The sequence below is a fragment of the Myiozetetes cayanensis genome, unplaced genomic scaffold (genome assembly GCF_022539395.1).
Source record: "Myiozetetes cayanensis isolate MyiCay16 unplaced genomic scaffold, myiCay2020 scf4, whole genome shotgun sequence".
In the NCBI taxonomy this organism is placed as follows: domain Eukaryota; kingdom Metazoa; phylum Chordata; class Aves; order Passeriformes; family Tyrannidae; genus Myiozetetes; species Myiozetetes cayanensis.
In genome coordinates this window covers 19,495,026-19,510,998 of record NW_026087631.1, presented here as the reverse complement: position 1 = coordinate 19,510,998, position 15,973 = coordinate 19,495,026, and the positions used below count along the sequence as shown (strand labels likewise).

Below are 15,973 nucleotides of genomic sequence, written 5' to 3'. Positions count from 1 at the left end.
GACTTCAGAGATGATTTAGGGAGAAAGGAGAATTTTAAAAAAAAAGCATTTTTTTTTAATCCATGGTGCATATATTCTAAAGCGTACTGCACTTCTCTGTCTGTCTCCCATAAACAAATGGGCAGCAAAATTGGCAAGACAACAATAAATGGTGAAATATGAAACAGCTTCCATATAAGCAACAAAGAAATACATTCTTTTAATACATTTATTATTATATCAAAAAGAGATGAGCACAGAAGAGCATGATGAAGTGTCATGGAAAAGGTGAATAAGGAGTAACTATTTCTTTCAAGATAAAAACTATAGGATATCATGTGACATGAGTAAGTGGAAGCTCTGAACCCAATAGAAAGAGGTATTTATTCTTACAAGAAGCAGTTCTGCTATAGACCTCCTTGTCACAGGACATCATAGATTCTATGAAACTATGTATTTCAAAAAGAGACAGATTACTTTAACAGAAGCTGGTAAAAAGCATGTGAATGGTGACACAGAGCTGCAAATCACTGGAAGATGGGGAAGTGGTCTACCAAGTGTTGATGTGTTGATGTATGTTTCCTCAACCTTATTTTTATATATTTTTACAATCTCTTGTCATCACCTACTGTTGGAAAGAGTCTACTTTGCTAGATGATCCTCTGTTCTATATTTTAATATTACTTTGTGTTTTTTTAAGGAAATGATCTGCAAAAACAGTAATGTTCATAGTTCTTTCACCTCAAGCTCTGTTTTAGGAGCTGACTTTGAAAAAGTAGTCTGATTTTTAGGATTATTGGATTATTTTGGATTATTGGATTATTTTGGATTAGGATTATAGCTCAATCTGAATTTCCAGTTGTTTAATGTGATACATGTTCTGCAGGACTGCAAATACTTCTCAGAGAATCAAAGGATTAAAATCTGTTGAGCAAACAAAAACTTCTTGTTTTTGCACTTGGCTGTTATTCCTATGGACATTTCAATTCCTGTTTTTTCTGTAAAAAAACCCAAAGGTCAGGATGATATCCTATGCAAGGGACCCAACAGATAACTTTTCCTGTAGTCGTGATTACCCTTTGGATTTGTTCTTTTCCAAAAGGAAAAAGGTTCAGTCAGACATCTGGCTGACTGAAAAAGGGTCAGTCAGCAAGCAAACCCCTCTGATTTTACATACACGTGATTGCTTTGTTACAAAACAAGGTAAGCATAACTACTTTATTCTACAATATTACTTAAATGTGTCAAACGTGTTTCTGCTGTATTTAAGAGAATTTTTTATAAAAGAGTAAAATTTTGAGGACTATGCTTTGAATGTGAATCAGAATTGAGAGGCCAAAGCTTTGTACAAAGATTTGCATTAGCCAGTTATCTTCTGCAAGAAATTTGCCTTACTGTGTTTGATGGAAAGTTACATTTTGAACTTGGTTTTAGTGCCATGGAAATTAATATTACCTTGGTGTCCTAAAGCTGCATTTGGCCTGTTATATTTTCAAATACACGAAAAGTATTCCTACTTGCATGTGTTTCTTCTTGGAGGAACCAAGGTAGCAGCATACAGGATTTCAGCACTTTCTATATCTGTTTTTGGCAACAATTTAGAAGCATTATATCTTTGTTCTTTTTCCAAAGGTGTTAATGCTTTTTGAATATGTAATATTCCTGAGCATTTCTCCTCATGAAAATATTTATATTTTCTCTTCAATCAGATACATAATAAATAACCATAAAATCAAAGCACTTAAAATGCATTTCTCTACAGTGAAATTCAGACTCTGTCTTTCTTCAGGATTAAAAGAGAGCAATTTTGTTGTGTGTCAGGCTTACTAGTATGTATCTGCTAATGTGAATGCAGATCAGAAATCTATGGTTTATGTTCTGCTCTTCCTGTTAAACTCATAGAGTTTTAACCAAAATCATTCTCTATTAAGATAAAAACAAAGCAAAAAACTCAGGACATAAATATATCACACAGAAATATTATGCACATAATTTAAAAGCAATGAGATGGAACACAAATGACCACAGATATTTCAAACAGCCTCAAGTAAAGTCTAACAGGCAATTTGTAGGAAATTATTCATTTAACAATTTTTAGTCTACCTTATGGATTGTGGAATGCCTCATAATGAAAAATTTCTGACAATGCATTGGTCTGACTTGCCTAACAGTGTATCTGGTTAGATATTGTTTATGTTTCTTTACCAAACAAGCAACTAGATCCAGTAGTTCTTATTAGATTAGATTAGGTTTCTGGTAACTCATTTATCAATCAGTTTCTATCAATATTTACCTTAACTGCAAGCCAAATTTGGTGTTACACTTAGCCTATAAAATTGACATAAATGTCAACCCAATTCACATTAAAATAAATATTGAAGTGACACCTGTCTCAAGAAGCCTTCCTAAGGAAAAAGTGTTTAAATACAGAAAACAGTCTCAATCACACATTTTTAATAACAGTGAACTAAAATGTAAACACAATGAGAAAGTACTATCTGTGTTTCTTAATGTGAGTGAATGGATTGATTTGGTGTTTAAAATTAAAACAATATGGATTTCTTGCATTTTGTTTTTCATAAAACTGTGCTTCAGAAGTTTAAAAGACAAAACAGAGCTTTGTTTTACCCATATCTGCTTTGTAGTTTTGTTAGGTCTTTACAATTATTTTCCACTATTCTTTTAAAGCCCCAGTTTACCAATTCTCCTTTCACCCTGCAATGCAGCCTATACTCCCTTCATCAGCAGAATTTTTTTGGTTATTTTGCTCATTCACTATCAGAGTCTGATTACAGAGGAGGAAATCAAAAAGCCACTAAAAATGAATAAGTTTTTGTGTTTAAACATTTTCTCATTTTTATATGACCTAGGATCTTGAAATTCTGATGTATTTCTCCATTGTAAAAGTTTTGGTAACAGCCAAAGGGAGGGAGAAGTAAGATAGGTAGAATTTTAGGAAGAACTCAGAAATAGATCACATTTTTTTTGTAAACCTGCAAAAAGCAAATGAGTTGTATATGGGTTTGTTTTGACATAAGGTAAGAAAAAGGCATGATTGTTCAGTGGACAAGAGAAGATGGTACACTGAAAATGTTCCCTAGTAAAACCTGGTTACAAATTATCTCTACATGCCCCCAATATGAATTTTAAACTCCTGCCTTCTCCCTTAAATTTTGTTAACTGCTGTCAACTTTGGTTGAAGCACAGTGTGTCAGAGTAAGAACAGGCTTTTACCAAGAGTAAACCTTCCTTCGGCCTAGGTGGCTTTTGTATTATTTCATGAATATAACTTCTTTTGTTTTTTTTTTTTCTTTTGGCCACACAATGTATTAAACTCCTAGAGAGTTAATTAAAATTCCATGTGTTTTGTATGATAATTTAAAACACAGCAACTATGTGGAAAAGATATTAGCACAGAGTGCCTGGGACATATGCCAGAAAGGCTTAAATAAGGAAAGAAATACGTACATTTGCTCTCATCTCAATAGACCAGTGGCAATATTTTCTAAATCACAAGGATCTTGACAGGAATTCAGAGAATGGATGTAATTTTTACTAGTAACTGGATATACTTAACACCGCTCCCCCATCTGCTACTACCTCTTTCTGCTCAAAATGACAAAAGCTGGCTTCCCTCTCTCTTATTTTGAAATCATTAGACCATAGTGATGCCATCAATAATCTCTTTCAAGTCTATCTTTTGCCATTTTAGAACTTTGGTTTATACACTTGCCCAAAGTTTTATCTGCCGAAACTCAAAGCAGGATGATGGAAGAAGTCATACCAGATGAAGCTGCACTAACTCTTTAGTGTGACATTGGGATTTGATACAGAGATTTCAAATACTTGGGTAATCTCAAAGTCTGGTCTTTTGTATACTTACAGGATTGTTTTATTCAAGTGAATCCATCCCTTGAAAAATTATAGGTGCTCAGTGATAATTCCATTCTGCAACTACCTGAAAAGAGGTTGTAGTGAAGGGGAGAATCTTAATCTTCTCCCAGGTAACAAAGGACAGGATGAGAGGAAACAGCTTCAAGGGAGGCTTAGATTAAACATTTGGATTTTTTTTTTTTTTCCACATAAAGGGTTTAAACTACTGAAACATATTGCCCAGGGAAATGGTGGAGCCACCATCCTTGGAAGTGTTCAAAAGACCTGTGGATATGGCACTTAAGGACCTGGTTTAGTGGTGAACATTGTGGTGATGCTAGGCTAATGGCTGGACTTGATGCTCTTAAGGTCTTTTCCAAGCTTAATGATTCTATGATTCTATGATCCAGTGATTTTATGGATGACACAAATTTGTGAATTGCCTAAGACTGACAAGTATGTGTTGTGTGGGATGTCTAAAATGTTCACACACGTGTACACTCATACACACACACACATATGCATATATATTTATATATATTTGTACACATAATGCAATATATTTAGCTTCAGACTACTTTAAGTATGTAGAAGTTATTCTACTTTATGCTCCTATATAGTAGTACTAGCAAAAATACCCACACAGATATCACTGAAATGAGCTTTTTTCAGGCTTCTGGCTGGAAATGTTGATCAGCAGTCTGTGTTCCTTCACTGTGTACAAGTACATAGAAAAGTAAATACTCTCTGTTCTTGGACTCCTATCTGTCCAGTGGATAAGCAGTGCTTTATGTAACAAAATTGTTTGAGAAATACATAATAATACATTTTTAGTGTCTTGTTCTATTACTTAATGAGTTCTGGAAATATATCCTTCTGCTAAAATCACCAAAGCACACCTTTTGTGGAAGTACTGCATTAAGTGAAAATAATTTCCTAAAGAAGAGGAAAGGCTTGATCCCCAGTAATTTGTGGAATACAGGAACTACTACAAATTAAATTGCTTCAAAATTTTATTACAATTGTCACTCATTGGGAATAATTCAGTATTATTTTTTGTATGGGATTATATGACGAAGGATAATTGAAAGGGTGTTTTCATATTAAAAAAACCCACCAACCTTGAGAAGGTGAGACACATCCTAAAACCGGTACAGCTACTACTTATTTGCTAGAGTTTCACAGCACATGAATATCTCTGCAAATAGAGAACTGAATCTTCATTGTCCACTTCATGGACATACATAATATTACATATGTCAAGTGGATGTCCATTTTAGTCACAAGTGCCAGGCTGATAAAAGATAAACTACCCTTCAGTTTAGTTCCAGCCAAAGTAATTGCAAATGTAAATATTTATTTTGCATGTGTATTTGTCCAAAAGAGGCAAAGTTTTACAATCACATCTGTTAGAAGGATTGTGCTCCTGGGAACTAAAACAAAATTAAGCTAAGAAGGAATAAAAACACAGAGACATGATCAAAGTGAAGATAAAACTGTCTCATTCATACACCTAAAGGCTTTCCTCACTGTGGTTTAGTGAGAAGAGCAAGTTAGGAACTGTCTCAAACCCCTTTTGTGTCTATACAGAAATATCTTTGTTTTGAATAAAGTATTACTTTAAATCTCAGTCCTGAAAGTCGCGGCCTGAAGCCCAAGCTGTGCAGCAGAGCTGCAGGCACAGGCCTCTCCTGAGGTAGTGCAGCTGCTCATTCCCCCGCGGTCCCTGTGCACGGCAGATGGTGTTCTGCGGTGTCGTGGTTTGCAGTGATACCGCCCCGAACCCCGCAGCCCTGGTAAAATATTGCAAGCGATGTCCAAAGATTTGTGATCTCCAAGATTTCAGACTAATTAAACTGATTTGCAGTCTATTATTTAGGCGCTAGATGTCCCCATGTGCTGCAAGCACACGCGGGCTGTGCTTGCTGGTCAACAAAGAGGAAATCGCTGGAACCAAAGCTACGTGGTGCAGTGTTCATAGACATATAACCGAGTTACCACTTAGTTATCACCTGTGTGGAATTTTCCCAAGGAAATAATTATGTTGGCAAACGCTAGCTCTATTTCCCGACGTATTTCATTGGAGCGTCTCGAATCAGATGAGGGTGCTTTTTAATATTTTTTTGTTTTCCGATTTGTAATGAGTTTGGCCCAACCTCGGTGCACGGGAAACGGTGGGAGGTCCGAAGGTTATAAGACAAGTCCATTGTCAGATCTACATCAAAGCTGTCAGCCTGGGAGGCTGAGCTGTCCTGATGCTCCGGGTCCCCAGCAAACGCAAGTCGTGGAGCTTCACAGTCTGATTTTCTAAACCAACTGATGCTGTTTGCTGTGTAACAGCTACAGGCACAGGTTCCTTGAAATTCAGTATATTTTGCGCTCAGATTGATTTTACCCAAATCAGATACTAAAATAAAAAAAATAAAAACAAAACCAAAAAACCAGAAAAACCCACCAAAAAATCCAACCAAAAAAGAAACAAAAAACAACCCACCTAACCAGAAAGCGCTGGAATCAGATTTTCCAGTCATCTCTTTCCCCAGATCAGACTGCCTGGACTACGACTGCTGTAAGTAACTTTGTTCTCTCTCCCCGCTCAGCTCGGTCAGCGTGCGTGTACCGACAGCTGCCCCGTTCCTCTGCCGTCTGCTAGTGTCCCCTCCGAAGCGCTCCATCCCTCCATCCCCCTCCCCCGCTGCCTCTGAGGAGGCAGCGCACTGTCTCACCCCTATGCCTCCCGCTTCTTCACCTGCTTTCGCATATCGCGGACCTTTCACAGCGCCCCAGCACTATCTGCGAGCTTATACTGAGAACTTTTTTCTTTATTTTATTTTTAAAACTCGGACATGGGCATTTACCGCTGTGTCTGGTATTTTAGTTGTAAATCAGCTTCTCTCCGCCGAGCCCGGAGGAGACCCGTAGGTCAGATCGTAGCCCCGGGTGCTGCAGGAGGCGGATGGGCGGACCGGGGGGAGGCAGTCCCGCGGGGACACCCCTAGTGGGGCCGGGAGGACGTAGTCCCGCTAGGAACCCCTCCACCCGGGCCGGGAAGCGCCGTGCCGCGGAGCGCGGAGCGCGGAGCGGAGCAGCCGGCGGCGGGCGGCCCCGGCGGGGCGAGGGGCGGGCGGGCGGTGGGGCGGTCTCGCCTCGCCCCCGGCGCGGGGGCGGTGGGAGCGAGGAGGCGGGGCCGCGGGGCGCAGCCGCCGCCGCTCGGGGCCGGGAGCTGGGACTCCCCGCGGGGATCGCGGCCGCCACCAGTTGCGTAAGGGCGGCAGCCGGGGCGGGGAGCGGTGGGACTGGGCGAGCAGCCGGCGGCCTCCCGCCGTGTCCCGGGCGGGGAGCGCCATGCCGCCGCCCTGAGCGCGCCAGCGCCGGGCCCAGGTGAGAGCGCGCCCGGGCCGGCCGGGCCGGGGCCAGCGGCGGGACGGGACGGGCTGGGCCGGGCCTGCCGGAGAGAGCGCACCGCCCGAGTGCGGACCGGGCTGGGCTGGGCTGGGCTGGGCTGCCGCGCCTGCCGGCGGGCTCCGCCGCTCTGGCCTCTTTTGTTCCTGCGGCCGGCGGGAGGGGAGGGAAGGAAGGAGCGGAGAGCAGAGGGAAGGACGGAGCGGGGGCGGCTGCAGAAGCAGCAGCCGGCGGCGGGGCGGGGAGGGCCGGGCAGCGGCCGGCTAGGCGAGCCCCCGGGGCGCTCAGGCTGTGCCCGGCAGGTGTGGGCCCCGCGACCCCTCCGCGGGCGCTCGGCAGGTGCGGCGGGGCCGCGCCGGGCGGGCCGCGGCTTTGTTGGCGCGCCCGGTGGGATGCTGCTGGAGTCGCAGTGGGAAGCGGCTGGGCTCAAATCAGCATCGCAGCAGGGTCCGGGTGGGACTTGGTAGGTATCCCCGAATAATCGGGTTATGGTGGAGTGCCTTCCTGGTGACTGATAACTAGAATCTGTTTTAGTTGCCCAGAGGCACGGAAGAACCAGTGGAAGTTGTACATCATTCCAGCCCTTCCAAGAAAAGAAGGTGTGGGGTGATGAATGCGCCGCGATTTTACTATATCACAGCTTAGGTGAGGGCTGTGAGCTGAAGATGCTGTCCTTGTTTGTGCTCTACATGTGAATTAGTGGCATGAATTCTTTAAAAGGGGAGAGATTTTATATTCCTGAGTAGTTATAAAAACAAAATAGCACCTGGGCCTTGGCAAAGACTAAATGAAGATAAAGCAGGACTTAATATTTTTGTGTGACGTTAGTCAAGTTTTAATGAATCACAGAAAAAATGTGAAATGATGTGAAATGGCCTATGGGTAGCAGTAGGGAGGAGGGGATGTTCATCTTTGTTCTTAGCATCTGTAGCTCTTCGACATGCTTTGTCTACATGAATCCTATGCAGTACCTGCACGGATGTAAAATCTTCTGCCTGACCAAGTTTGTTGTGCCTGCAACTCCTGCGCTCTCCCTGCTAATACAGCATCCAACAGTCTGTATGCCAGGGAAAAAGTGTCCAGAGGAGTAACAGTTTTATGTAAAGCACTCATAACGCCCCCATCATCAAGGAGATTTGAGAAGAAAAAAAGGGAGTATTGGGGGGAAGAGGACAAAGATGAGGGGTGTTGTAAGGTCCATGCCAAAATGAGTGTCTTCTAAAATTCAGCATATGATGTGAAGAGTAGCTGAGGAGTGTACTGTTTTGAGATGTGGATAGGTGTTTTTCAGTGGCAGACTGTAGGGTTTTTTAATTGTGAATGTTATCACTTTCATCCCCTCAGTATATTGTGGGGAAAATGGTGGTGAGGGTTGGCTGGAAACTTTTAGCCAGTTCATCAGGCTTGTCACTATTTGGTGGAGACACTAACTACTAGAAGATGGTGGCCCCTGTGTGGAAAAGCCATTGTTTTCAAAAAACCCTGTGAAATCCACTAAAGGTTTGCCAGCTGTAACAGGTCCTGTGGGTGGAAGAGTTACATTAGTGGCTCAGTTCACATTTCTTCCAAGTTGCCATACTAGGGGATGGAGCAGGGGTACAAAAAGGTTGTTTTTCCTCTAAGGCATGAATATAAAAATAGATAGAGCACAAGCTGGGGGACTACCTTGGTTATTTTACAGTTTGTTTTTCTTTTTTAAATTTGAATTAATACATGTTTGAGTAACTTGTACTTTAAAGGAGGTTAGGAGTTTTATTTCCTTGAGTGAAATAAAAGGGTGCGGTGTGGTGGGACAGGTGCTTTTCAGTGTGATTTAAATACTTCAAAACAATATTCTTATCACCAAAGATGCAAATTAATACCTGTGTGCCTTGGCCAATCTGGACTAGAAGTGTTCTTCAATTACAGACAACTTATTAATTTGCTTTTAATACAAAGCACAGTCATTAACTTCCTTTATTACATGTCTATTGTGTTTCAGAAAAATTCTATTAAACAGTTTTAGCATGCTTTTTTTGTGTGTTTTGAGGTTAGTCAGTTCAGCTTCTTGCCATGGAAGTCTTGTTTGCAGAAGATGAGCAGTGTTCTGGAGGCCATTATTTTTTTCTCCACGTGAGGAAAGAAAGATGGGTGTGAGATACATCAAGAACCTTACTTGGTGACTCAATTATGTCTGTCTTACCTGTTGAGTAGGAGGTAGCCCTTTTCTTCTTTACCTATGAGATGGCTCTGCCCACTTTCTGGAGCTCCATCTCCTCTTTGTTTTGTCTTGTACAGGAGCTGGGGGCAACTGGGGAGGAGAAGAAGCTTGGTCTCCATTGTTTGATGGGACTGATGCTGCAGCCTCCACAGCTGTAAGGCTACACCCCTGCTACCCCTGTCCCACAGCGTAAGGGGCTTCTTGGCTGGTGGGCCGCGTCATGCATGTCTTCAAAGAAACTTGTCCCACAGCTCTTGCGGTGACACTGTTCTTCACCCGTGTGCTTGCACCAACGATTTAAAAAACCTCAGACAGATCTGGTAAATCTCACTTTCTGTATATTAAAAAGTTGTATCATAGGAGTATAGTCTTAAGTATACCAGTAGAGTTCATGCTTACTATTACTAAGACAGTTTTGTAGAATCATCTAAAGTGTGCATCAAAACATAATTAAAGTCTGTATTGTAAATTGCAGTTTCTTGGTTCAAATCATGATTAGACTTGGTTCATTCTCAGCTTATTTTTACTAGAAGCGATTTCACTATCGATTTAGTGGAGGTAACTTTGGCAATTGTTTGTAGATATGGGTGTAGAAATCCACTGAAATGCACTCTTTGAATAGTAAAGGAGAAAGAGTAGAAAACTCTGTGCTTTTATAAAGGGTGTGAGGGAGAAAAGTGATGTATTTGCCAGTATTGAAATGAAACACTGAAGGCATTAAAGAATGCATACTTTAGAACTTGTAATGGATTTTATTCCTTTGGTGTGAAGTAGTTTAATGCAAGAGAACCTGCTAGCAGCTCTTATATCTTTTTGGTGCCTGGGATTAAGAAGAAGGGGAATGTGAAAAAAAAAGTGGTGCAGTCCTGCAAGTTGACCATCTATACCTGGCAGGATGTTGCAGTACTTAGCGACTGGGTGCAAAGTTCTTGGAGTTTCCTAGAATGGACTTTACCACATGTAAGCCAAAATAAGAACGTAGCCACTAGCTCAGCAGAAGGCATACTTAATGGTGGATTACAGGTCTTTGTTTTGCTCTTTGAAGACTTACTTCTCTTTTGGGATATCCCAAATATGTTAGTTGTGACTTTTATAAAAGGGGAATAATAGAACATGTTTTTTTCTTTTCATAAGATTGTACAAAAGTTTCATGTTAAGTCAGTGTAAATTTCAGTGTAAGTTAAGTCACTGTTTGTTTTTCACCAAGCTCTCGACTCACATAATTCTGTGATTCCTGTGATACCTTAGAGCCGCAGAGGATGTTGGCATTGAGATACACAGGAAGTTATTCTTAGTTTATCGGTAGAAGCTCTTTTCACAAGTCTCTTCCTTTGAAGGCTTTGTGTTCTAGTGGATTTAGCTGGTATGTGCTGTGCCATTCTGCTGAATGTCACCATTCCTACAGCTAAGTGAAAACTGTACCTGTGTATCGGGTACTGCGTATCAGTCTGGCATGTAAATGTAAGCTGTCAGGTAAAGGTGTATTTTGTGCTGATGATGTCAACAGACAATTGCAGTGGCTGAGCTGAGAAGGGATGTGATCCTTACAGGAGGAGAGGTGATTTTGGAAAAGTGAAGGCGGAAGACAGTTAAATGAGATCTTAGAGCATAGTAGAAGAGTGGCCACATCGTATCAGGCTTTGTGTCCATCCAGGCAATTGCCCCATGTCTGACAGTGCTGAGGAAAAGGCATCTGATATAGTTACTACATAATGATACTACTGCTTTCAGCCTCAAACGGTTTACTGCTCAAGGACTTCTTAAACTTGAGGCAGTATTATTTATCCAACAGCCCTCTTACTGAGACTGACTTTTCTGCAACCTTTTTTGCTCTCTGAACCTATGTAAAGTCTTAGAAGTCCGTAGCATACAGTACTGAGTCAGGCTCAGAAACCTCTCTGTCTCAGCTTTTTTTTTTTTTCCCCTTGGAAGAGACATGAACTCATTTGCATTCTTCCTTCTACTCCTGACTGTATGAACCTGTGTCATATATCCTTTCTCTTAGTCATCCACCACCAGGATGAAGAATCCTTTGGGAATTCAAACAGCTAAGACGTGCTGATGTCACAGCTATGTTCTCATTGGATGTGATTTGGAGCTATTAATTAATTTTTTTAAGGCAAATTCATTTACCTTGGCTCATACAAATGCAAGACAACCTCAAAGAATGTGGCTGTGCAGCTGCAACAGTTCAGCTTTTCAAGCAGCATTGTTTTGTCTGTGGTTGATGTACAATTAAAAACAGTCCTTCAAGTAAGCAGAATAAGGGGTGACATATCATTTACTGAAGATTGAGTTGAACTGGAAAGAAAGAACTTAACAGCTTTGCCTAAGAAGAAAGATTATTGTTTTAAATATAATTTAAATATGACAGCCCTCTGATTATAAAGTGGTTCTATCAGTACACTCGGGAGTATTTTTGCTTGTATCTGTTGACCAAAGCTAAACATGGGATCTGACTGTTTTCCCCATTGCCTGTTATCTTCTGTGCTGTCATATATGCTTATAATCTTAATTCTCATAATCTATTTATGAGAACTTTTCTAATTTGAAAATAAGAAAATAGATATCTAATCTTATTTTCCTCCTCTTTGGAGGACGATTGTAGGCTTGTGATTCAAGGTAGTCCCAGAACTGGACTTCACCTCTCTGAAGTGTATTACCATTACACAGAGAACTTTCTGCAGTGAAGTCCTAAACTGTGGCTGTTTAGATGGGATTTATGTTTTTCTAGAGACTGCAGATAGCTGTAGATTCCACTTCTCTTTGTCAATATGAGAAGTAGTTCAAGTTTTTTGCTGTTTTGTTTTGTTTTTTCCTACCATCATATTCAGTTTCTCTAAGGTGAATGCAGTAAATCCATCACTTTTGCATGAAGCTGTTGACTTAAACAGAGCTATTTATTTACTTAAAAGTAGACTTGTACTCAGATGCATCACTGAGCTGAGAAGAACGAAGTGTTTTCTGAACTAACCCTCCGATGTCCCCGAGAGGCTAGTGATTACTTTTTTTTCTCATATTACAGCCTTGGGGCTGAAATAAGCTGTGATTCATGCAGCAAGCTAATAGCAGATGGGTGATTAAAATGCAAGTTTCCACTCTTATTCTCATAGACAAATTATTAAATCTTTAATTCCTGAAAATATGAAACAGTAAAAATTGTTCCATTCATGTTGCTTATTTTGGCCCATGCGCCATACTTCCTAGTGCACCCTCTTGCATCTGCTGTATTTAAGTTGTCGGTCGATTCACTTGTATGCAAAGAAACAAGTGATTTCTACATGGTTTCATCCAGCAGAACATGCTATTGTTTTAACAGTGAATGAAAACCAGAATAGAGCTCTCCGATTTATAAGTAATTTATAGAGGTTAACTGTATCAAAAAGAAATACAGGGAGAAAAGTAGAATTCACTGTAAGTGTCAGGTACCATTTTAGATACACTGACTACAGTTTACTGTGGCTTCTTGGTTATGTTTCTTCGTTTTAGTTTGCAAGATCTGAAAATACTACAGTTGTATTGGAGGAGACTGAAAATAGCAGTATCTTCTGGTCAGTTAAGAATTCTTGAAAGCTTACAGGATAATGTTTGGGAAAAAAACATGTCCCTGCAGTTTCTGCAGTAAAACACATCTCTGCAGAAGTACAAAAATTCCTAAGTTTTATACATGAACTTTCTGCAAAATTAGATATTTCATCTGCTGCATCAGATGTCAATAAGATGTCAATAAGAGTTTTTACACTTTTATTTTAAGTCAGCTGGGATTTCTCAGGCTGTCATAAAAGTTCTTGTGATTTCCAACAGTTACTTAACTGTATTAGTGTGTTCTACTGTGTATATATTCTTTCCAGCTTTTGTACACAGGTGGAAAAGTGGGTTCCTACAAACATTGCTGTCTGTGGTCACAGTGAATAGGTAGGTGTAATTTCAGAATGAGGAAGTAGCAGAAAATGTGGAACCAGATAGGGAAATGTGGAAGCAGATAGGAAAGCATGTGGGCACCCCTGTATCTACTATTCTTAATGGTGAGTTTGAGATTTGTTGAACCGGGGACCTCCAGGGCACTTGAAGCATTGAATTAATATCTCCATTGTAGTTGACCAGGTTGAAGGCTTGTAAAGATGTGCATGTCATACTTCAGGGGTTTGCTTTGTATCACTTTCTGTTCAGTAATTGTAGCTACTCAGAAGCTTTTTAACACTCAATTCTTGTCCCTTTTTTCTTGTGTCTCTCACTGCACTTTGATTTCATACCAGACAAGTGCCTCTACCAGGAAAGCAGGAGTAACCATTGCAGTGCTGTGTTGCATGGGGGAATTTTTTTTTTTTTTAACTGGTGTGCGTTGTTTTCCTCCGCTCTTCCTCAGCCTTTTCCTTGATGGAAATTATATACTCTGAAATTAGACATTGTGGTAATAGATCAGCACTAGAGCTGGTGGTGTTTGATAGCCCAGATCAACAGAAATGTGTGATTTCTTCTGGTTTCTCTTTTGTTTTATTTTTAAGATATATGATCCTTAAAACATACTTTAAGTGAAACATTAATTTCTTTGCACCGCATAGAAGTGGAATATTTTCTTGACAAAGTTTTCAGAAGGTGAGGAGTGTAGGAGTTTTCTAGCATGTTTGATGGATTTTATTTGACAGCAGAGAAGCATGAAATATCTTGGAATATTTCTCACGTTTTGGGTGGTGTCAGGTAAAGTTTTGAATTATCTGGTGAAAGAATCAGATTCCTTTCCAGGAAAACAGCCCCAAAATGAGTAATGGATAAGCATGGCACTTCTCAGCACACAGTCACATCTTAGGAGGTTCAGGTGTTATTCCTTGGATGTATAGTGCATATGTTTCTAGTTTCTGGCAGTGTGGAACAACATAGGCTTTTATGAGTGTGATAGTGGCACAGGTTAAAAGTGGTGAAGGAATTCTTGAGGAGACTGGAGATGTTGCAGCATGTTCAGCAGCTCGTTGCTGTCTGCCTATTGGGGTTTGCTGTCCACACAGCTGAGATGCTCTGTAGGCAGATCCAGACTTGCAGGCATTCACTGTTTTCACTTAGATGCTGTGCAAAACAGAATTTGTATTTTAGGTGGTTTAAGCTGAGTTGGCTGATGTGATCAGTATGAGAAGTACTTGCTTATGTTTTAGGAATGGGTGCATGAGAAAAAATCTGGATTGTGTGGAGTAGCACTACTTGCAAAAGAGTGATATGCAAGTAGTGCAGTCATCCAGTAGGTAGATTGTGATGAGTAAATTGTGAGATGAAGCATCTGAGATATTCCAGCTGAGTCTGTGCATAGGACAGTCTTCGCTGGTACTGATGAGCTGGAAGCACATGTTTAAGTGTGGCCCTGACTAAAAGCTGTGTTGAAAAATGGATTTAAAGTCTTGCATGATAACCTGTTGAAGGCTGAAGTGCAAGAAGTTTGGGAATACTGAGACAAGGGCATGCCTGAATGGCATGACAAATAACATATTTGTACAACATATTTGTATAACTCTTCAGTAATTGGTTGTATATGGTACAAGAACTCAAATATTGTTGAAAACATTTTGAAGCAAGCTGCAAAGTAAAATACTGCATCATTCTCTATACTACAGTACAGTTGTAAAATTGGGTGATGTTCTTGTCTGAGATTGTACCATCGGGAAGAGGTGCCCAGATGACAAGCTAGTTTAGGAGACCACAGCAAAGGCATAGGTTAAAGGGAAACATGGAGAAATTTAGGTGTATGGGAACTTGCAAGGAAATGTGATATTTAGGTAGTTCAGCAGTTTGTGGGTTTTGCCCTGTATTTTACTCTGTAAATGAATTTACAGAGAAAAATTTGTATTTGTGCTGTATTTGTGACATACAGACTGTATTTGTGCAATTAAATAATCGCATTTCTGGGGCACAAGTGGCCATACAGCCAACTACAGTGCCTGCATTTTTGTGGTGCTGTTTGAAGGCTTCCACCGAGTGGAAATAAACAAGCCAATAATTTGAATTAGTTATCAATTTGTCTTTTAAAAAAGCCAGTAGCTGCTCTACAGGATAGAAGAGATCCTTTTTCAGCTAGAGAATTTCAAATAACACATGAAGAGGGAAGGAAGTGTTGCAATGGTCACTCCTGTTTTAATGGAACACTATATGGTAGGTCTCTAGAGTGTGCTAAGTATCTCCTTGTGGCTTTGTTTCATAATTTTTATTTTGAAATGGGCAACAAAGCAATTCTGCAGTCTCTTTCCCACCTGTCTTTGGGGTGACCTGTGTTTGCACTTGAGTGTAATAGTTGGAAAACTTTTAGGGTTTCCAAAATGAGGTTTGCAAGCAAAGCAGAATACTTTGTTCAAAACAAAATATGCTTGAAATATGACACAAGTGTTTTTAATGTCTGTTGTAATGAATGATTTTTTTTTTTTTCTTTAGAGGTCTGGCAGTACTTTGAGACCTTGATAGGCAAAATTGTGGTAAAATTATTTTGTAAAACTACATCAAGTTTTGCATAGGCAATTTGAGTTTAGATGATATAGCTGA

At 40.4% G+C, this 15,973-nt stretch overlaps 1 protein-coding gene across 6 annotated transcripts in view; it reads left to right on the top strand.

The window, feature by feature from the left end:
* Positions 1–914: 914 nt before the first annotated feature.
* Positions 915–15,973, top strand: part of CEMIP2 (cell migration inducing hyaluronidase 2) — a 52,443-nt gene continuing 37,384 nt past the window's right edge. Inside the window, exon 1 of one of the 6 annotated variants that reach the window (XM_050328979.1) lies at positions 915–1,182. The gene's annotated coding sequence lies outside the window, so the exon portion shown is untranslated. Of the gene's footprint in view, positions 1,183–6,018; positions 6,422–7,125; positions 7,234–7,698; positions 7,718–7,789; positions 7,900–12,416; positions 15,590–15,973 lie in introns of those variants that run through there. The other 5 variants (XM_050328978.1, XM_050328981.1, XM_050328984.1 and 2 more) reach the window with 5 other exon arrangements.